This window comes from Ambystoma mexicanum, chromosome 3p (assembly GCF_040938575.1).
Source record: "Ambystoma mexicanum isolate Mex_15411 chromosome 3p, UKY_AmexF1_1, whole genome shotgun sequence".
Classification (NCBI taxonomy): Eukaryota; Metazoa; Chordata; class Amphibia; order Caudata; family Ambystomatidae; genus Ambystoma; species Ambystoma mexicanum.
The window spans coordinates 253,104,802-253,128,176 of record NC_090925.1 but is presented as its reverse complement, the minus strand read 5'-3'; the positions used below and the strand labels follow the sequence as shown (position 1 = coordinate 253,128,176).

General features: G+C 46.1%; 1 protein-coding gene across 2 annotated transcripts in view; it reads right to left on the bottom strand.

Annotated features, from left to right (window-relative positions):
* The window catches only part of ADRM1 (ADRM1 26S proteasome ubiquitin receptor), a 337,972-nt gene extending 321,913 nt beyond the window's left edge, over positions 1–16,059 (bottom strand). For both annotated transcript variants that reach the window (XM_069650735.1, XM_069650736.1), the window contains exon 1: positions 15,971–16,059. The gene's annotated coding sequence lies outside the window, so the exon portion shown is untranslated. The remainder of the gene's footprint in view (positions 1–15,970) is intronic.
* Between the last annotated feature and the right edge of the window lie 7,316 nt (positions 16,060–23,375).

Sequence of the window (23,375 nt, the reverse complement as noted above, 5' to 3'; positions counted from 1 at the left end):
TGATGGCGCGGGGAGCAATGGTAAAGATGGTGGTCCTGGCAAGGCTCCTACACTACTTCGGGTCATACCGTACCCGATTCCGAAGAAGTTCTTCACCAAATTGAACAGCATGTGTAGGGACTTTTTGTGGCATGGCACGCGAAATAGTGCCGTTATGGAAGCTACAGAACTTCTATGACAAAGGAGGGATAAAGCTGCCCAACTATGAGGTGTACTATGTGGCAAGCCAGCTACAGTATGTTGCCAAATGGCTCTCTGACGAAGAGACCTCGGAATTTAGGCTGTTTGGGCGTGATTGTGCACCTTTTTATTTGAAAGAGATGATGTGGGTACCCAGGGCGGAAATGGTGGGGCGCCCTAAAATGATGCTACTGGGATGGAAGGTGTGGCGCAGGGCATGTCAAATGATGGAGCACCCGTCCCCATGCTCACCGCAGATACCACTGGTTGCATTGACGGGGGCAGACGTGCAGCTACGAATGACACTCAGGAACCACTGGGATCCGGCTGGGGTGGCAACAATGGGTGATATTTGGCGGGAGGGCTCTGGTATTACTTTTGAGGGGCTGCAGGAAGAAACTGGGTTGCACGAGGGCCAGTATATTACGTATCATAGAGTGGCACAGAGGATTAAGAGAACATGGCCTGAAACTGTGTTGGAGGAAGAATCAGATGCCACCATAGACGTGATATATGACATAGCTGAGGGGGGTCATGAGATTTCCAGATTGTATGAAATGCTGATATGTCTAAAGTGGGGAAGGAGGTCACGCAGTTGAGACTAGACTGGAAAATGGAGATTGGAGCCCCGATGGGAGACGGGATGTGGGAACGGGTGCAGAGGTATCATAAGAAGGTGTCTAGAAATGCGAGGCTGAAACAGATTCAGCTGTACATAACGCACAGGGCATATATGACGCCTTGGAGGATATCGAGGTTTGAAAATGCAGGATGGCAAGCATGCCCCAACTGTGATGAGGAGAACGCGGGCATGGTGCATATGTTCTGGTCATGCCCGATCATAGAGCATTTCTGGAGGGGAGTGAAAGGGAAACTGGAAGAAAAAGGGGTCAATATTGTAGTGGATACAGTGTGGGCCTGTCTGCTGGGGGGGTTCCCCAGACCACAGAAGCTCAGGCACGTGAGTAAGCTGAGGGATCTGGCTAAAGTGCTTGCAAAGAGGAGGATTGCCATGGGATGGAAGTCATGCCATGTGCCAAAGGTAGAGGTGTGGTGGACAGATTTGCAAAAATGGGCGGAAGCCGAAACCATGGCATGGCAAGAAGCGAGTAGCGCAGGGGGGGGGGGGGAGGAGACCGAGTCCCTGATGGCCTGGAAATCACTGATAGCCGAACTGTTTGGGTCATTAGATGACCCGGCGGAGCTTGTAGAAGAGGAGACCAAACCACAGGATGGGGAAACTGAAGGTTTAACGCAATACACTCGTAGAGGGGGGGGTGGGATAAGGGAAGTAGTGGTTAGAAGTTAAGAAAGTGTAATGAAACTGTTGGAACATGAACTGTTTGTTTTGTATTGTTTGTGTTTATATAATTCAATAAAATGTTTTTTTTAAAACAAAAAAAACAAAAAAAAAAAAAATCACTGCATACCCAGACTACACCTTGCAGGTGCAAAAAAAGCGGCTGCACTTCACATCGGTCAAGAGGAGGCTGTGGGTGGCGAACCTGAAGTACATGTCACTATACCCAGCACAGCTGAACTTCATAAGCAAAGGCCGAGCCATCTTCTTTGACACCCTTGAGGATGCGCATAAATGGATGGACATGGAAAACCTGCCAGCGGACAATCAAACGATAGGCGAGATGGACACATGCTGAAGGACTTCCATGAGATCTGTAAGTAGAGGGCCAACCACAGGCGACCTGACTGCAAAAGGTGCGCAACCTCTTTGCAAAAGACTTAGACACCAATACCTCTGTGGACTGCAGGAGCCAGCAGTGTAGTCTCTACTTAGGAGCTTACTGCAAAGAAGCATCCTTCACCTAAGATTGGATTTGTTTTCGGATACTAGCTTACGTATCCGCCTGCAGCACTCCAGGCACCAGGACAAGCAACTGGGGCGGGAGCGAGAAGCAGGCGGAGCACAAGGTACTTAGCTGGGAAATTTATTTTGAGGTGGTGTGGGGAGGAGGGTGGGGAGTCAGGGGGTTATGGGAGTTGGTATAGTTAGATGGGAGTTAGCCTATAGATCCACACAAGTTATGTATAATATGCACAGACTGACGGGTCAGGTAAAAGTCGTTATTTGTGATGGGGGAACTTAAAATAGCTTCCTGGAATGTCAGGGGGCTAAATAGTTATACCGCAATAGAATAATGACATATCTGCGTCACCAAAACATTGACATAGCACTCCACCAGCAAACGCACCTCACAGGGGAGAAACTAGCCGCCCTTGCCAGAAAATGCAGTGGCACGACTCTGGGTTCGCCATATGCTAGAGGGGTACTGATACGGGTGGCGCCATCAGTAGCATTCAGGGTCCTCAAGACTTTTAAAGGACAAAAATCGTAGGAGGATTGTAGTACAGGGAATCATGGAACAGAGGGAACTCTGTATTATCAACACTTACGCACCAAACCAGGATACACCAGCCTACTTCTGCTCGCTATACCCACAGATTAGCCCATGTAGAGATGGTACATTAGTATGGGTGGGGAGACTAATTGCACGTTAAACCCAGAACTTGATAGATCAGACGATAAATTCACACACCCAGCCCCTTCAGCCAGAGCCTTGAATACACTGTTGCGAGCATTCACATTGTTCGACATATGGGAGGGCCCTACACCCGCAAGCCCGGGGATATTCACATTACATGGCCCCCAAAGATCTAACTCCAGAGTACTCAGACCACGCACCCCTGGTGGTCACATGGCAGATCATCCCTCGGAGGACACGCAATCTGACATGGTAGTTTAAGACGTAAATCCCAGTGAGATGCAGTGTTCCGGGAATATCCAAGAGGTGATTAGGAAGACGTCGATAGCTAAAGCAAAGGGAATGCAAGCCAAAATAAAAAGAGATTCACACAAGGAAGAAACTAAACTAGAAACCATAGACTGCTCAGGAGACACGTCCAGGGAACATGCCCAAGAAGCTATTTGTCTAAAGCAGGAATGTCTGGAGCAATGGGATAGATTGGGCACTCTGAGCTCTAAGAAATACGTAGAAAGACAACATGCAGAAGGAGACAAGCTGGGATACGGTACAGGCGATTTTAGGGGACAGTGGGGAGGGTTTTATGACCAAGAAGGCATAAACAAATGTTTTCACGATTATTACAAGGAGTTATATGCAGTAACATCAGTAACACAGTTGTCTAAGATAGAAGAGGCCCTAGCACAGATAGATCTCCTGAAACGAGATGAGGAGGCAGCTGGCAGGCTAGCGGCTCCCATAACCATGGAGGAACTAGAAACCACTATAAGAGGGTTGCCTACAGGTAAAGCCCCAGGTGCAGATGGATTACCCAGCAAATTTATTGCAGATGTTACGCCCCTGCCGTTAGCAATGCTGAATGAAGCGTTAAGACGCAGGCCCCCTACCAATGTCGCGGAGTCGATCATCATCCCACTATTGAAGCCCAACAAGTCCGATACTGACTGCAGATCTTACAGACCTCTCTCGTTGCTTAATCAGGACGGGAAAATACTCACAGCCCTATTGCCCAACAGGCTTAAGCCAGTAATATCCAAGTTTATACACCCAGACCAGTCGGGATATGTTCCGGATATGAATATTACATGTAACCTGAGGAGGTTACACCACATCATTGATTACACCCACGACAGTACACATTATGCTGTGGCCTTGCATGACACGGTTAAGGCATTTGACTCGGTGAGATGGCCATGGTTGCTCGCAGCGTTAAAGAGTTTTGGCATGGGGCCCTGTTACAATTCCATAGTGGGAACAAAGACAGCACTCACTAAAGTTTCCTCACGAGAAATTATTTCTCTTAAAAAAATGAGCAAGCCACAGAATGATTGAATAGTAGTACTCAATTTCCGCTGAGGGTAAATAACAATAACTGGGAGGCTTCCACCCTTTGGACTCTAGAGTCCCACTACAGAGTTATTAGACTTAATGGCAACGACTTCAGTATTGTCTTTGGCTCTTCATGGAGCGGACCACTCAGCCTTATACACTACTTCTATGTCCCCTCAGTACTCTCTCTCTCTCTTAAGGTCAGCATAGAGTGGTATGGAGTCTATGCCCCATTACTGCCCTTATTCAAAATATTCTCCCTCAGTACAAATCCTTACGTCTTATTTCAGAGGGTAGTAAAAAGAGTGTTCTGTTCGTGATGATTAGCTTCCTTACGGTAGAAACACTCAATTCACATCAATTTGCAGTACCTTATATCTGCTTCCCTTCCCTCAGCAGTATCAGAAAGGATTAATTTCCACTGCCGTTGTGACACGACTCCCTCTAAGTGTATAATCACCAGAGTCAGTTTCACTCTGTTTCACAGCGGCCGGGTGTAATGACACGTTCTCCCTTTGCTCAGCTGCTCTTCTTGCCAGGCTTCAAACACGAGCCTCGGCCTCCCGTGACAATGCCAATGGATTTTCCCCTCTTCACTCGCGTTCCTAAGATAACAGTGCGGCAGGAGTCAGGCACTTCTCTCTAAATCAGCCCTACGTGGCTTGATAAACCAGATTAACTTAAAACAGCTCTCTTCCTCTGTTCAAGGCCTCAGTATGCCCATTCATATACAACCTCCTCCTCAGCACCTGGTTCCTGTCAACAACGAACAGCACATTAGAGAAGAGCACCTTCGCCAAGCTTGGCTCTTTTCCGATTTGTGGCTGCATCCATCCTTCTTCCCCATTGTCCCTCCTTTATTCATCCTCTCACCCCTTCTCTGCCGTGATGGCCTGTGTTCCCACCTTTGCCCTCAGGGATCACCTTATTATTGTTAACCCTTTCACAGTCCCCCCCTCTCTAGGGCCTTACGTTCGGGAAGGGCATGGGCACGTGAAAAGAGGTCTGCTTGAGCCATCATTCGTCCTGGATGGTTTGAAAGGAAAAAGGTTGTAGGGACAGAAACCAGCTCAGTATTCTGGGGTTTGTATCTTTGTGTCTCGCTAGCCAGACCAAGGGTGCGTGGTCGGTCATCAGGGAGAAGTGTTGTCCCAGGAGGTAGTATCGTAGGGCCTCCACCGCCCACTTAACTGCCAAATATTCTCCCTCAATGGTTGCATATCAGAGTTCATGGGGGAAGTCATTTCCGGCTGATGAAGAGGATTAGTCTTTCTGCCTCTCCCTGGTTTTGGAATAGGCCTGCTCCCAGGCCGGTTCCGGAAGGGTCGGTATGAAGAAAGAAGGGGGCCTCATAATCAGGGTATTGTAGTATTGCTTGATCCACGAGAGCGTTCTTTAGGGCACTGAAGGCTGCATTTCTCCATTCTCGTTTGGCAGGGGCTGAGGTTCTTAGTAGATCGGTTAGTGGTGCAGCAATAGTTGAAAAATGGGGGATAAATCGACGATAGTAGCCGACGAATCCGAGGAACGCTCAGACTTCACGGGTGTTGGCCGTGAAATGTAGTCTCTGAATCGCCTCCATCTTCTCCTTCTGCGGTCTGATGGTTCCCTGTCAGACAAAGTATCCTAGATATTTTGTGTGAAAGTTTGACAGATGTGTTTTCTTCGGGTTAACATGTAGACCAGCCTGTCGTAAGGTCTCAAGGATTGCCTCCAGGTGTTCCTTCCAGGTTTGACTGTATATGATATGGCATTTATAACACACCTATACACAAGTGTTTCAAGGCACGACGAGACAAGGGAGGGGGGGAACAGAGGGAAGACAACGAACCTACTAGGCCAGGTGTCATTCAGATCACGCAAGTGCATGGGAAGGGGAGAGGGGATAGTGCAGTACATAGGATAATAAAATAAATAACAAAAGTAAAAGTACGGCCAGCAGGTGGCAAGTGCTGGGGTAAGTGCAGACATCAGGTTTCAAGTGCTGGTAGTGGGACTGCAGGGAATCAGAAAACAGTCCCCAAGTGCAGGGGTTGCCAGGAAGGCAGTGCAGGAGTGTGACTGGCGGGGGAGGGGACCTGGGCCTGAGATCAGAGGGTGGCAAGGTAACCAGTGCAGTTTCACCATCAGCCAGGAATTCAGCAGGGGAGAGGAGGAGATAAAGCAGAAGCAAAGAGAAAGGTTTTGAGGTGCTTCCGGAACCAGAGATGATGCTCCTCAAGTTTCAGGGAGGCTGTTCCAGCCAAAGAAAGATCTACTACCAGCTCATTGCTTGGAGAAGCGACTGACCCTGAGGGAGTTGGAGGCGGATGAGCAAAGAGAGTTTAAGCTATTGAGGCCCCAGGCCCCAGAAGGCCTTATGGATAATGCAGAGGGTTATGAACTTAATCCTCGCAGCCAATGGGAGCCAGTGCAGAAATGTCAGTCCTGGAGAGATACGATCCCTGGGCTTGAGGCCAAGGACAAGTCTCGCAGTCCTGTTCTGGATGAGTTGCAGAGGGAGAAGAGTAGAAGCAGGCAGATTTAGATAGAAGCTGTTACAATAGTCTAGCTTAGAGAGAACCAGAACTCTCTAGACAGTGAGCTTCTGGGGGAAGGAGAGGAAAGGAAGAATACCTCTGAGGAGGTGCAGCTGATAGTGTGACTTCTTAGACAAGTCAGAGATATGAAGAAAGAAGGAGAGTGTGAAGCCGATGAGAATTTCAGTCATACCGGCATTAATGCAGAGATCATTGGCAGCACACCACTCCTGGATGGCGGACAGTCGGAGATGAGAGAGGGAGAAGAGGGGGCTGAGGGTAGCCTGAAAATGAACAGAGTGTCAACCGCATAGCACAGGAAGTTGGGGCAGAGCACTGCAATGCAGTGGGCAAGAAGTGCCAGGTATTGGTTGAACAGGCAAGGAGAGAGGTTAGACCCCTGGGGAACACCACAGGTAGAGATAGAGGAGAGTAAGGACCCAAGTTGAACCTGGGAGGGACGATCAGAGAGGAAAGAAGTCAGCCACCGCAGGGCCTGACCGGTGATCCCCAGGTTATCACGGAGACGAACCAACAGATTCAGTGTGAAGATTGAGCTGGGAGACGGCCAGATTTTCCAAGAGTTTGCCCAGGAAAGGAGTGATGGAGATTGGGCGATAGTTAGCTGGGCAGGACGGGTCGGCAGAGGGTTTCTTAAGGAGAAGGTGCACAAAGGAGTGCTTCAGGGGGGAAGGAAAGACTCCAGTGGCGAAGTTGTGGTTGCAGAAATCAGCCAGGGCAGGAGCCAGGGAGTCAATGTGGTCCTTGATGGTTTTGGAGGAACAGGAATGACCCATTTTGATGAGACTTTCATAGATCGGACTGGTCTAGAAACCTTGTCTGGGGAGGACAGAGGAAAGGCAGAGAAGGAGGGAGGAGAGGTGGCTGAAGAAGGGTCAGAAGAAGAGCAGGTAGTAGAGTGAGGAAGGGGAGAGGAGGAGAGAGAGGACAGGATGTCCCGAGTTTTAGAGATGAAATGAGAAGCCAGTGCCATGCAGAGGGCCTGGGAAGGGACAGGAAAGGTAGAGAATGCGGCAGGATTGGCCAGTCCCTTGAAGATTTTGAAGAGTTCAGCTGAGTTGTTAGAAGCCGCAGAGACGCAGGCTTGGAGGCGAGCTCTCTTTTTGGTGCGGACAGAGATACAGTATTGCCTTTGGAGCAGGCGGCAGGCCAGTTTGTCAGAGGATGTACATGAAGCACGCATTTCCTCTCAGCCACACTGCACTTGCGTTTAAGGGTGACGAGGTCCGAGTCGTACCAGGAGTAGCACTTGGCTTTGGGCTTCAGGCAGATCCTCATGACAGGGGCAAGAACATCGAGAGTATCAGGTATAGCAGAGTGGAGCATGGAAAGGGCTTCGTCAGGGTGTGAGTCAGCCAAAGGGGTGAGAAAGTGGCAGCGAAAGCCTCAACTGACAAGCTCTTCATGGGGTGGATGACCGAGAAGGTGGGTGGCAGTGATGAGTTGGCTTGGCTGAGGGGTAGCGAGGGTGAGCTCGGAAGAAAGGAGAAAGTGATCACTCCAGGAGAGAGGAGTAGTGAGAGGGAAAGAAAGGGGAAGGTCTGAGGAGATCAGAACATCCAGAGTGTGCCCTGCAGAATGAGTCGGGCCAGAGGGGAGAATAGAGAGAGAGAGTCGCAAATGTCGCAAGAGAGCCCAAAGGAAGGACTGAAGGACTGGAAGCACCCAGTTGGATGTTGAAGTCTCCAAGGAGGAGGAGGTAAGCCCCCACGTATTGTTCATGTCCCTCAAGTATTGTGTTCATAAGTCTCTGGAAAGTAGCCGGAGCTCCATGGAGGCCAAAGGGAAGGGCAGCACATTGGTAGAGTCCGGAAGGAGTTGCAAAGGCTGTCTTTTCTTGGTCTTCTATGCAGAGGGGAATTTGCCAAAAACCTTTGGAGAGGTCAATGGTGGTAAAATATCTGGCTTTTCCCAACTGGTCTAAAAGATCTTCAATTCGGAGCATGGGGTATGCGGCAAATGTGGATATCGCGTTTAGCTTAGGAAAGTCCATACAGAACCTGGAACTACTGTCGGGCTTGGGTCCGAGAAACACAGGAGAACACCATTGGCTGTGGCAGGGCTCCATCACTCCCAGCTGTAGCATAGATTGCACCTCTTGGTTTATGATTTCCGGGATCTGGTAAGGACGTAACCGGACAGTGTTTCCCGGGGTAGTTTCTATGTGGCGATAGGCTTTAGTGGTTCGACCTGGGGCAGATGAAAATAAGTTAGAGAAATGATCCACTAAATGTAATAGATCCGTTCTTTCGTGAGGACTTAGTTCGGGATTTATCTGCAGAGCTTCTTTTCTTTTCCAACTTGTTCCCATCTTTGGGGAAGGTATTCGATCGGAACGTCTTCTGTATTGATCAATCCATTTTTTTTTAACATGTTGGTGTGATAGGTTTGTACGGGAACCTTCCGGTCTGCCTGGTGTACTTTATATGTGACCGGACTTGTTCAATGATACAAGGACCGCTCCAGGCCGCCACCATCTTATTCTGTTGTTGGTAGTAGGACCAACACTTGGTCTCCCACCTGAAGGGTTCGCACACAGGTGCATCGATTGTAGTACTGTTCCTGTCTCCCCTGGGCTTGTTGGAGGTGGGTCTGAACAATTCCTTGAAGTTTTTCTACTCTGTCTTTCAGCTGGGGCACTCTCCAACCAGCTTTTTTCAATGCTTTTTATGATGTGGGGAGGTTTGGGACATCCAAGCCTACCACGAGGGGCTTGGACAACACAGGCATCACTGCAGCCCTCACCTCTATCTGTTCCCCTGCCAACTTAACTCGAATCTCTTTTGTAGGGTATCTTTTAACATCCCCATACACACATCTGATAAGAATACTTCTGCCAGTTTTATGGTCATCACCTACCAGGTCAGCGCTGACTGGTGTCTGTAAGGTTCCAGAGTCGATCATAGCTCGGGTCGGGCGTCCCTCCATCTCTGCATCGCAGGTATATAGATAGGGAGATTTTGTGGGCTGATCCGCCTCGTGGTAGTCTCCTTCCTTTGGCACATGAAAGGTTCCGACATCCATGGGTTCTGTGCTATTCTTCTTGATGGCCCCAGTCTCCGCATTCAAAACATTGAGGGCCTCTTGGTCCCGACCCTGTAGGTCGACTCAACATATGTCCCTCACTGCCAGGTCGTATCCTTGGTCCTTCCCATGCCGGTCTTTTCGTGGGGTTAGAACACCTCTGGGTTAGGTGGGGCCGAACTGCGGTGGAGTTGAATCCACCGGTCATCTTGCGAGGTTGAGGATAAGTGACAAACCTAGGCAGAGGCAGTGTTTACCGCCTCCATTAAACTGGGTTTAGGATGTTGTCTCACCCAGCGTTATACTATAGTGTCAGCCATTTCCTGTGTTGTGGTGGCAACGGTTTGTAACCATTTGCCTCCCAATTCTTTTACTCTATAGAACAGTTGTCTAGGGGTTTCCTCTTGTAGCAGTTTAGTTTCTCTAAACTTTAGTCGGTAGGCTTCTTCGTCATGTCCGAGTCTCTCCAGGACAACTCTTTTCATGTCCATATATGTTTTATCTCCTGTGGGGTACGCAGCCTGATAGGCAGTCTGCATTCCTCCTCCGTCATCAGTGGGGCAATATAGTGACCCCATCTATCTGCTGGCCACTGGGCGTTCCGTTCCACTCGTTTACGAAAAAATGCACAGGTTCCTCTCCTGAGGTATACTTCTGTAGGACCGTCGCTGGTACCTGTGTATACCTCCTTAAGTTAGCAGCATCAATCATTTGGGCTTGTTGTACCTGAATTGCTTGTTGAAATGCCTGTCTATCAGCCTGTGCTTGCTGACTTGCAGTTGCAATGCCGGTTGTAGCTGGTGCTGTTCCTCACTCAGTGTCTTGATCAAGGCCTCCATGGTCATCGCCTTTATCCCACCACTGCCACCAAATGTCACAATTTCATGGTGGGAGCAAAGAGTTTCCTCACAAGAACTTTTATTTCTCTTTTAAAAATTAGCAAACCACAGAACAATTGAATAGGAGTACTCAATTTCAGCTGAGGGTAAATAACAACTGGGATGCCACCCCATGGACTCTGGAGTCCCACTACTGAGTTATTAGACTTAATGGCGATGACTTCAGTATTTTCTTTGGCTCTTCATGGAGCTGACCACTCGGCCTTATACACTACTTTTATGTCCCCTCAGGCCTCTATCTCTTAGCGTCAGCATAGAGTGGTATGGAGTCTCTGCCCCGTTACTGCCCTTATTCAAAATATTCTCCACCAGTACAAATCCTTACTGTCTTATTTCAAAGGGTAGACAAAAAAAGTCTGTTCCGTTTGTGACTATTAACTTCTTTGCAGTAGAAACTCTCATTCACATCGATTTGCAGCACATTATATTCGCTTCCCTTCCCTCAGCGGTATCAGAAAGGATTAATTTCGACTGCCGGTGTGACACAACTCCCTCTGCGTGTATAATCACAGGAGTACATTTCACTCAGTGTTTTTAAAGGCTCCATCTCAGATAGAGCGAGTGAATCTTTTGACTATTTACTAAGGCGGCCGCGGGAAACAATACGTTCATTTCCAGCTGATCTCCTGCGGCGGCCAGGTTAAATTACATGCTTTCACAGGTGATCTTTTCCGGCGGCAGCCGGTGTCATGACACGTTCTCCCTAGCTCAGCTGCTCTTCTTGCCAGGCTCTGAACGCGAGACTCGTCGACTTTGGCCTCGGTCTCCTGTGACAATGCCAATGGATTTTCCCCTCTTCACCCACATTCCTACAACAACAGCACGACACGAGTCAGGCAATTCTCTCTAACTCAGCCCAGTGTGGCTTGATTAACCAAACAAACTTATTAAAACATCTCTTTTCATCCGTTCAGGGCCTCAGTATGCCCATTCATTTACAACCACCTCCTCAGCACCTGGTTCCTGTCAACAACATTAGATAAGAGCAACTTTGCTGATCTTAGCTCTATTCTGATTCGTGGCTGCATCCATCCTTCTACCCCATTGTTCCTCCTTCATTCATCCTCTCACCCCTTGTCTGCCGTGATGGTCTGTGTTGCCGCATTTACCCTCAGGGATCACCTTATCATTGTTAACCCCTTCACAGACCCACATACATTAAATGGGTACAGCGGCTATATAGCAGTCCAGTAGCGGGAGTCAAGAAAAGGCACCTATATCTCAGGTCAATGGCCGCTAAGCAAAGGCACAAGGCAGGGCTGTCCATGGTCCCCTATGTTATTTATATTGGCCTTGGAACCACTGGCAGTGTATCTCGGGAGTGAATATCAAGATGCGTGCATAGTTACACAAGGCAGTAGGAACTTGATCTCCATATATGCAGATAACATGCTTTTATACTTAAAGCACCCCGAGACTAACCTACAGTATATATTGGACGTGTTTGAGCGTATGCAGCCCCATCTTGTATCACGATTAGCGCACAGAAATCGTGCTTGTTCCCCTTAGCATGGTATAGAGGGAAACCCCGGAACACATTACCAGTGCCATCAAATAAATGGGAGGTGAACACATTTAGATACCAGGGAGTAGAATTTTCCACAAACCCAAGACAGAACACATTAAAAGCGGTAGATAAAATTGAGAAATCTGAATTTCTGGGACAGATTACCACTCCGACTGATGGGTAGGACTGCTGTGTTAAAGATGGTGGTGCTACTTCATTTTTTCACCAACGTCCCGTACGACATAACTAAAGGCTTTAAGAAACTTCACACTATATGTCGTAGCTTTTTAATGGCACAATTCGAGATGCAGAATGGCACCAACGAAATGTAGAATCCGTGCGACCAGTCAGATGTAATGTAATGGGAGATAACGAATGTGGAATAGGCTGGGGGAGTTGGGGGTAAGGGAACAAACAGACACAATCGGCTGTACATTGTCATGTGAACGAATATAAGTCTGTAAGTTACACTGTTAATAAATCAATAAAATTGTTTTTTTTTTAAATTAAATCCATGTGGGCGCAGCTAACCTGTACGCAAGACATCACAAAACAAGTTACAAAGAATATGTGCCCATAGATCTGGATTTATTTGGGCATCAAAGGGCCTAGGTTGTCAGGGCCTGGAGCCTGAGATGATTTACACCTACCAATAAGATCAGGAATAATATATTCTCCAAGTATAGATGATTCAGCGCCAACGCCCCCATAGTATCTTCAGGCAGGGCAACTACTATTGCGAATTTCGGCCAGGCAAAGACCTTAGTGTAATAATCAACCCACGTTTCTTCCTCAATTATGTGGAGGTCTTCATCGGTTCTCTTATTCTTTACTGTGTTGGTCAATTTCCAAAAGTGAGTTGTATTCACATAAATCAAATGTTTAAGAAATTTGTGACTATCATTCAGAATAAGCTGATATTTAAGCCTTTTAATGTAATTCAAGATCGACACTTTTTTTTTCGAAGATAGTCTTCCATATCTATACATTGGCCTGGCAGATTTCGAATAAGAGTTTTTCAGTTTCTTTGCATTTGCAACTCTAAGATCAAAGCAACGATTTGGCTTCCTAACGCCTTTCCCGATCAGCTTTTGTAGACATATCAAAAGTTTCACTTATCGTGTCCACCAAAAATAATTAACTACCCAAATGGCTATAAAACAACCTAGTCACTTCCTTTGTGAATTTCTCTATCGAGTTCTCTGCAAATCAGAACGTGTTGATTGCAGTCAATAACTACTGGCATGGACTGCAATCTAAGCATTCTGACTTCAGAAACAGCATTTTCAGCATTAAACATTTTTTTTACATAAATTAATAAAATCAGTGCAATTTCCCCAGGAAGATTCCTCTCAACAAGAGAATGCAACCGAATTCAACACAAAGTGAAAGCTAAAACAATACTTCACGTTAAAATTGCACCAAATGCAAGCTTCTGCAAATACTATTTTAGTTCAACTAAGTTCATAATTAAAATGCTTACCTTATGAAAATAAAACTGAAATTCTTTAATACCAAGTTTTGTGTGCTTTGCTCACTAGTAAACTTACATGTTTTATTTCCCACCACAGCTCCAAAACCTTTAAATGGTATTACTATCATATGTTAACAGCCTTATAGCTATGGAGGTGTCGTTATCGCTCTGGATAATACCCTTCAATTTATGGCCCTCTGGGAAAACTTGGTGGGGGGTATCCAGCAATAAACCCTCCCTCGGTCTATAAGGCTATAATTAAGCCATTACTGGGCACCAGGGAAATACGTGGAAAGTTCCCACCGTGGTACTATGTACCACAAATACTCAGTATTGCTTTTTGAAGATTTGTAAACGGGTAAAAAGATCCTTTGAAAAATTGATTACAAAAAGGACTGGAAGGTCTCAATTGATTGCTAAACCTACTTCACCTATTAGGCATTCCAACTACGACATCCCTGCTCCGATGATGATCCAGAACATGAATGTGGTACTTTTTGTTGATCTGAAATCTCTGAGGGAAATCCATTCCACCTCCTCCACCCTCCTCAGCACCAGTGTGGCCCTCTAACAAAAGGCAGAGGGACACCCCCATTGGTGCAACCGCCAAAACTGAAAATGCAGACTCTGCATGGTGGCCACAATTCTTCACAAGAGCAAAGGCAGAATAGGGCACACCTGTGGCCGCAACACCCTGCAAACCATCTGAAAATTCCATCTCAAAACGAGTTTGCTAAATACATCCGGTGAGATTAGCTGTGTTTAAAACCATACTTAATCCATCACTTAATCTCCTCCTATTAGGATAATACTGTCCTGTCGGCCAGACGCGTCAACTCACTGACCATCAGTGTCCAAAGCTGCTACGCCTAGCCTACTACCGGAGTACTCAACCTCTTGAAGGGCCAGTATGATGTATTTCTACAACAGCAAGATTTCTGCAGAGCTGTATGGGGTTCCTTCTTGTAAGAGGGGAAGAGCCCCCGGATTTTGGACTAGAGTTCGTTCCTAGATACATAGTTATGGGACGCTTTATCAAAACACCCATTTCTTCAGACTCATTCTCTCTTCTCGCAGAACCTTGTCACAACCAATTGTTAAATACAACACACCATCCCCAATTGCATGAAGTCAAAGGCTAAAGCTCTGCACTCTATAGGGAAGAACGTCATACTGCAATCACTGACATTGACCAATGAAACTGAGAACAGGGAGTTATGTGTACGACCTAAAAGAAGAGTTTAAACCCCCTAGATTCTGGGAACCCACAATTCCACAGGTAAAAGCATGAAATATAGACAAATGCTGTCCCTAGCCCCAATTCAAAGAGATGGCTAGATGCGGATCCTGGTAATTTTAGGCGCAGGCCATGTCTTGCCTCATAGCCACTTCAAGGATCCAGATCTGAAACCAGTCCAGGTTATAACAGCTCCAGTGCTTCATGCAGTAGACCTCCATTAAAGAGACCAATAGTAAGAGGTTTTGCTACTCGGGAGCAAAGCTACAGCAGTGCTCCCCTGATCATCTGCCACAGTAACCCCACCACAACTTCTACCTCACCCTCCGACAGTACTTCGTGGTATTTACTTCGTGGTATTTTACCACAAAGTAAATACTTAGAATGTTTTAGGCAATTGTGCAGTAAGGAATAAAAGGGGGTACTCAGCAAGTTTAAAACAAAATCTTATGTATTTTAATTACTGTCAGTAAAAAACACGGAAGTCCACTGGGAATTGAAATCACCGCGGAGATACAGAATATTATTCTCTTAATGGGCACCAGTTGTCTCTTTGCTGTCAGCCCTCGAAATCTCCGGTTTCTTTTAGACTGGTACCCAAAATTATGTCATGGAAGTCCAAGAAATACACCCGTCACCGGAAAGTCAAAGATAACTTCTTCATTCATCGCTTCTTCATTCAGCGTCATCACCGAATGTTAGTTCAATTCCTTTCATAACCAACTGGTGCATCCTTCTTCAATCGGTCCACTAATCCAATGGTATTCCCAGAGCTCAGCCAAGGTCGGACGTATCATTCATTCACTCAAGATCGAACAACATGCATGACAACAACAACAAATCACAAGCAATCCGTTGTAAATCCCCACAAATGTATTCCACGCATGCCAGAGCTGTTGGTACCTTGCCTGAGATCCCCCTCTAGAAAGTCAGTGTCTCCTGGGGTATCTGTACGTTATTGGCCCATATGGCTCCGTGCCCCAACCATGGTGACGGCTCCTGGAAAAGTGAACCTTTTTTGGCATTTTGCTGAATTATTATACACTAGCCATTTCCCAAGACTCTGTAGCCGATTACTTCATTTCCGTTAGCACAGTCTATGGCTTGATGAAATATTAGTTCCATGTCGGTACGTCTGGCTAAATAAACCTATAGGGCTACTACTCTATCTGTAAACCTCATGCCGCGATGAACTTCACCGCTTCACATTCCTATATCCAGCCAACACAGGTGGTTACCCCGCTATCTTGCCGTTGTATTTAAACAATCTTGTCAGTACCTGAGCCCTGCCGCCTTTGAGTGTCACCCGCTGTACTTCCTCTGATCACTGGGCGGGTTTTCCCTTCCTTGGATTACAGCTGCTTTCCGTTTCTCCGCCTACTCTAAGCTCTTATTGGAGCTTCCTAAACGTCAAACCACCGTCTGCCCTATTCATTGGATAACTGAGACATCCTTCAAACCAAACCTGACGTGACACTAAGCTCTGTAGCAAGTTAGACTGAGGGTGCTTTGTGTGCTGTGTCACAGGAACCCCGTTAGACACAGAAAACAGACTAAATAGCTAGGACCTAAGATGCAGATAATTCTGAACATAAAAGAAGGACAAAGGAGAAACCCCGAGACAATTTGTTGAAGATCTTGGTCGGTTGTAATGTTGTTGTTTCGATTTCTGGTTGATATAATGGCTCTACAGAAGACAGAGGGTGTTGTGACTTAAGGATACACGATACGGGCCAGTTTAGGTGTAAGGGCAAAAAATGGAATGGAAAACCTGCATCCTCTCCCTAACGCCCGCTAGTTTCCTGCACCACAATTTTTAGGTGGGAGGGAGAATTGGTGCGGAGCTGTCATGGCTTTCAGTTGCAAAAGTTCATAAATGTTTGATGAAATCCTGTTAAAAACAAGCATTGGCAATTGGTATAAGTATTCAGCATTTGCCAGGTGTTGTGTTCTATACTTTTGCTTCTATACTTTGCTTATGTTCTGATATGTGTTGTAGGTGCCTTTCCCCGCTTACTACGTGTGAGAGAAAAGTAAAATAGCAGACACAACCCCTTGTCGGGGAAAGAGGCACTGAGACCTGGCTGCAAGAGTTCAAAGGATGGTTTATTTCTCCAGTTAGGAAATAACCCCAAAAAACTCTCCCAAATCTCATTACATCACACTTATATTTATATTAGTTAAAGTAACTGTAATAAAAAATGCTAAATGGACCCGATTGGCCAGGCAGTGTGGTGCTGTAGGTGTGGTTGGCATCTCTTCCTCCTGGTTGGCTGAGTGGCTGACAGACGTCAAACATCTTGTGCTCCATGCAGGTCAGGGTCCGGTCACTGTGGTCACTACCTAAGCTAATATGTTACACACTAAATAACAAATTATTTAAAACATTTTATGCTACTTGTCCCATTTCTACATAAGTCACACACAATGATTATTTTCAGTACAATTGGGTCATTCGTGTCTTTAATTGAAGGCCTTGACCTTATTGTGCATGTAGAAGAATCAGGCTGTGTTTCGCATCTTTTCCTAGGTTTCAAACTCATTAGTGCAAGTAAAAGCATATATAGTAGTAAAAATGCTTAAGGTTAGTAAGGAGTGTATTGGGTGGATTTCGTAGCACAGGCGAGGGACTGGCACTTGAAAGAAATACCTTACAGGGGGTGCAGGGTCAGGATGGCAATAAATTGTTCTAATGGGGTGGGTGGCTTGCACTTTTATGAGGACGAATCGAGCAGAAAGTGCTTAGCTCATCCTGGTTCACATGCCGGTTCTCAGACGAACAGTGATCTCAGAGGAAGAAAACTGTAGCATATTGATTGTTGCAACTTTCTCCAGCTTCAGCGTGAGAATGGAAGTGCAGAGCTTTCCTTCGCGGGGGGAGTGCAAGGGTGGGGGCCAGCCAGCTGCCTGCGCGCCTTGTGTATGTGTGTCTCTGTCCTTGGCTGCTGCTGTGGAAGGGGAGCTGAGCATTGCTGTACTATCGCAGTTAACTTTACATAAGGGCAAGGGGCGATCCCAATACTGGAGGCACGTGGTCCAAGCCTTGTACTGAAGAGCGTACGATGCGAGGGGGCCTGAGGACCCCTCGCTCCCATACATTCCCCCTTTTCGTTACATCTAAAGTAACAAACTACTTTATCTCATTCTTTCCGTTCTCCCTTCGGTAGCGTTCAGCTTCAGCCACAGCCTCATCCCAAGCAGGTGTACCCTTTATTGGTATCCATGCTTTGCACATACCTCTTAAGCTGTTACCTCTTCTTGCGTATTCTTCTGGGGTGACCATTAAGTATATCCCACCATCCCCATCTAAATCTATCCAAACCTCGTTATACCACAGCAAGTTCTTTGGTTCTCTAATGGTAGTGTAATGTAGATTATCGACCACGTCCCCATACTGTCTATAGATGGCAGTCATCCTATACTGTGGTGTGGTGTATTCTCCGGTTTGTACTTGGGCATCTATCCTGGTAGCCACCGTTGTCTGTCGGCCCACGGTTACCATCATCATTGCTGAATTAGGCATATTATTTTCACAGCATCTTAGTCCCAGTTGGCACACACAGACTATTAGGAGAAGAAAGACTATGATGGGAATGAGTATCTTCGCTGCGATGTTCACCCATGATGGTATCCAGCTGAACAGATCGTCGAACCATGTGTTGTTGTCTACTCCACCTTCTGCTCTCATTCTTTCTCCTAAATTATGCACTGCTGTTATCACATGTGACAGTGTCCCGTTATCAGCATCGGAAGTTGGTACGAACGTGCAACATGCCCCCCCAATTTTTTTGCAAACACCACCGTCCATCGCTGTGATAAGATCTAAGACATATCTGTTTTGCATCGTCATTAGGCGCAGTGCACAGAGCTCTATTTTTATGATGTTGAATCCTTCTTCAGTGTCGTTGGCCAGCTGGATGAGCTCCCAGCGTGTTATCTGCAGCCATTTCGCGTTAGCCCTTGCTTGAACGCCTGGTGCTAGGAACGATGCAAAGAATGTTTCTGCAGATGAGAAAAGCTTATACTGTTGTGGGATTTCAGCAAGGAGTTCTGACGATTTCGACGAAATATAATTGGATCTTTTGCTGCGTGACAACTTGGTTTTCAAGGTTTCTTCTGACAATAGTTCGTATGCTGGGGGCTCCGTGATTGTCTCATCGGGCGCTGTCGATGGTTCAGCCGATTGCCCTACTGCCGATGTGTCAGTCGATTGGCCTGCTGTCGATGTGTCAGCCGAAGGCCTTGCTGTAAACTGGACGTGGCTCTCTGGTATCACCATTAGTGCTTAGTGAAGTGTGGCTAGGGCACAAGTGCCCCTCCAAGATGCTGGGAGATGCAAGTAAGCTCGTTTGCCACAGATCCAGTATATGTCCATTAATGCAGCAGTGCCTTTTTTTATAACTGCCATTTTTAAAGTCTTATTGCACTGCCGCACGGCTCCCATATTCACCTTCTCTTCTCCATGGAAGCTAAGTTCGTGCGGTATTTCCTTTTGAATCTTTATGGGTCTCTCCAGGGATGTGACCCATGTCAGCTTGGTGATATGCTGTGACCAGATGGGGGTGCACGTTTCTTTTGCCCACTCGTATGTTTCGTCTGGCAGCCCTCGAAGCCCCTCAGCTTTGCATTCAATTGTTTCATCATGCCACTTGTCATCTGCATATCTTGTCCCTTTTATAATGAAAAATGGCTATCGGACGCAGATTACTCCTTGTCGTCTGCTGGTGCAAGTTTGTTCGTTTTCCAATTTTTCCATAGTGACTGTGTGTGCTTGAAATGTCTTTTTTATTCTACACAGCATCAGATGAATCAAACATTGGGCCTCAGACAAGGGTACTTCCTGTGGGATTAACATTTTTGGGGTTCGAGTTGCGTGAGGAATAAGTGAGCACACGTAACAACTTTCGTTACTTGCTTGATTTGCTGCGGCGCTCATGTCTGAATACCATTTGTTTGATTGGTCAGGGTGTCGGGGGTCCTCTATTTCATCTAACCCCAGGTTATGATAAATATTGTATCTGTTTTTTCCCACCCCCCTTTTTCTCCTCCTTCTGTTTTTTAATTGGGTACCAACTCATGGATATTGTAGCAGGAATATTCTGGACCATGCTTCATCTATGTTGTTCATGGTGACGTGTGTATTCAGTAGTGGTTTCTGGTGCAGTGTGTGTACGCATGCTTGTATTTCTGGAATTAGTTAACCAATAGTAATCAACATTTACATTCCATCCAAGCTCTATTTCCTTGGCCACAGTATTATTCAACAATGGAATAGCAGTTTTATTTACGTGCAATTGTTCAAGGGGCAACGTTATATTTTTACTATTCAATTCAATGTTATAAGTGTCCTTCAAAATAGCCGTTGCTTTAGTCCATATTAGTTTAGACCCTGGTTTTGTCATATCAGTTCTGCTCCCCCCTTTGTTCGTTTCATTTGCCACATATAAAACAGCATTATACCAAATAAGATAAACCATCATTATTGCAAATAGTATGGCAGCATATTTTATAACACATTCCAAATTATTTAATCTACTGGCCCTAGTGGCATCCCTATTTCTATCTAACATTTCAGCTTGCTCAGCCATTTCGTCGCATTGGCTCATGTTGAACCTATGTGGGCGAGACAAATTCGTTAAGTCATATGAAAAGAAACATATTTGCAATTGTTCATTCTTTTTCATTTCTTTACTCAGTTAGGCATTTAACAATTCCTTTTCATTTCATCATGGAAATAATGAGGAAAAATAGAAAAAACAACACGATTTATATGAGAAGAAAAGAGAGAGAGAGAGAGAGAGAGAGAGAGAGAGACAAAATATGTAAAACCTTTGCTTTTCCCCTATACTTTCCCTGTCTAAGTTGCAATTTTCATCATGTCAACCTGTGCCAGTGATGGAATCCACACAGTCGGGTTTCATTTTGGGGAGGTGCAACGCTGTGTGCCCTTCTCACGTCTGAGAGGTGCACCCAGTACTTTAACCCCTTAACTTTAACTGCAGTTGGGGTGCTGTACACCACTGTGTATGGACCATGAAATATTGGTGAATTCCACCTTCTTACAACATTTCTGACAAGAATCTGCTCCCCTGGCATTAAAGGCCTCTCCGGGCTTTCTGCTGTCGACATGGAGGTGTCTGTTGCTACATCTTCAGTAAATAGTGAAACAATTTGTTTTGCTATGCTGCGTACCGCGCGCGTTAGCTGTGCTAGGTATTCCGTAAAACTCTTCTCCCAGCACTGTGGCAGCCCTGTGCGCATCAGACGCCCTCCTAACAGGGGAGAGCGGTGTGTGCATTCTCCTTCCCGTCACGATTTCGTGCGGGCTTAAATGATGATCCTTCCATGGTTGATTTCTGAGTTGGAACAGTGCTAGGGGCAGACAATATACCCTTTTTTTTTTCAACGTGCTGCATAATTTCGATAAATTGCTTTTGAGCAGCCTGTTGATCCTCTCCACAACTCCATTGGCCATTGGATGATAAATCGAACATAGTTTGTGTTTCACCCCCAGAAGGGAGGTCACTTCCTTGAAGTGGTCATTCACAAAGTGTGTGCCGTTGTCTGAACGGATCACGTCACAGATTCCCCACCGCGAGAATACTTCTCGCACAAGGAACTTGGCAGCACATTTTGCATCAGGATGGGGACAGGGGCCCGCTTCTACCCACCGTGAAAAAGGGCATACCACCACAATCGAGTATCTTGCTCCATTACATCTTTCTCCCATATCGGTGTAATCAATATGTAGTTATCTAAATGGACCTGTAGGGCGTGTGAAAGTGCCATGCAGAGTTCGTAATGTCATTCCTGAATTGTAAGTTTGGCATGTAGTACATTCAATCACAAATTTAGACAAGTATTCGTGTAGATTAGGAACAAACCAATCCTCTTGAATATCTGAGGCAATATGTTGTTTTGCAACGTGAGCTGGGAAATGCAGTTGTTGGAATGCTACTTTTAATAATTCTACGGGCATCACTACCTTGCCTGTCGTTTCCTGTCTCCAAATGAGATCTGTAGCTGATTGCTTACTCCCTTGTTTGCCCCACAACTCCTGCTCTTCCGGTGGGGCCCTTCTCTGGAGTTCTATCAATTGTGCTATGGGCGTGTTACTGTATGCCTCTGTTGGTTGTTCTGCTGTGGTTGTTTTCACAATATACTCTGATGTTGGTGTCTTATTGAAGTACAAGGCTTCCTTCGCTGCTGCATCGGCTGCCGCGTTCCCCAATGAGACGGCGTCTGTGTTATTGGTATGGGCTTGGCATTTAACCACCGCTACTACCGATGGTTCTGCTAAAGCTTCTATTAGTTCATTAAGCAACGTGGCATGTTGTACGGGGGACCCGTTTGCTCTTCTGAACCCTCTTCTTCGCCACCGTGATAGCCCTGAGTGAACTGTGGTGGTGACATAAGCTGAGTCTGAATATATTGTCACGGCGCAATCTTTGGCTGTGTGTAACACGTTGATTAGTGCGGTTAGTTCAGCTGCTTGTGCAGAGTAGTGTGAGGGGAGGCGTTGTTTAACAATCACTTCGTATGTGTCTTCTTCCATGCGCACTACCGCCATCCCCACATGTTTCTCTCCTGTCTCTGAGTTTATGGATGCTGACCCGTCTATAAAATAAATTTCTCCTTCTGTAAGGGCGTTTTCGCTTGCTTTGGGAATGTCATCGCCCTCTCCCTCATATGTGCTACATTCGTGTTCCTGTAAATCCTCAGTTATGCACGGCTCTGTAATGAATGTGGCTGGGTTCACTGTCTTGCATCTGACCACATGTACATTTGGACTTGATATTATTATTTCATAAGCAGAGGCTCTCTGTGTTGTGAGGGTAGATTTTGATCTTTCCAAGATAGAAAATAACGAGTGTTCCGCAGATAGCGTCACTGAACATCCCATTACGATTGTGGCACTTTTCTCAATGGCGAAGGCCGCTGCAGCGAAGGCCTGTTCGCAAGCGAAATGTCCCTGCATTACTGGGTCTAATATTCCACTGTAGTTTGCCAATGGTTTGTGGCCTAGCGATGTCTTTTGTGTCAATACTGCTGTCATTAATGTTCCATTGCTGTGTGAAAACAGGAAAAATTCCCTTTCATAATCTGGATTTGCAAGGACTGGGGCGTCTGAAATAAGGTCTTTTAATCGAGAGAATTGGGCAATTGTCTCCTGTGTCCGTTTTATTGGGGCTCTGTTCTTTTGTGCTTCTTTCAGTGCTTGTTGCATTGGCCGTGTGTATGCTGCGTAATCGAGGATCCACGCTCGGCAATAGTTACATATGCCAAGAAATTTCTGCATGTACTTCACCGTTTTTGGTAAAATAATGTGTCGAATGGCCGCTGCTCTGTCTGGTAGTATTCTTTTTCCATCTTTAGATATCTGCTGGCCAAGATACACAACGTCCGCAAGGCAGTATTGTAACTTTCCTTTGTCCACCTTGTATCCCTTGGCAGCCAATACGTTAAGCAGTGTTATCGAGTCTTCTCTACACTCTTCTTCTGTTTTGCTACAGACGAGTAAATCGTCTACGTACTGTATAATGGTGCTCCCTACATCTATGTTGCCAATGTCTTCTCGTAGTACTCTGTTAAAAATGCTTGGGCTCTCACAATACCCCTGTGGGAGTCTGCGATGTTCATATCTGCTGTTTCCTAATGTAAAAGCTGTAAGGTAATGCGACTCT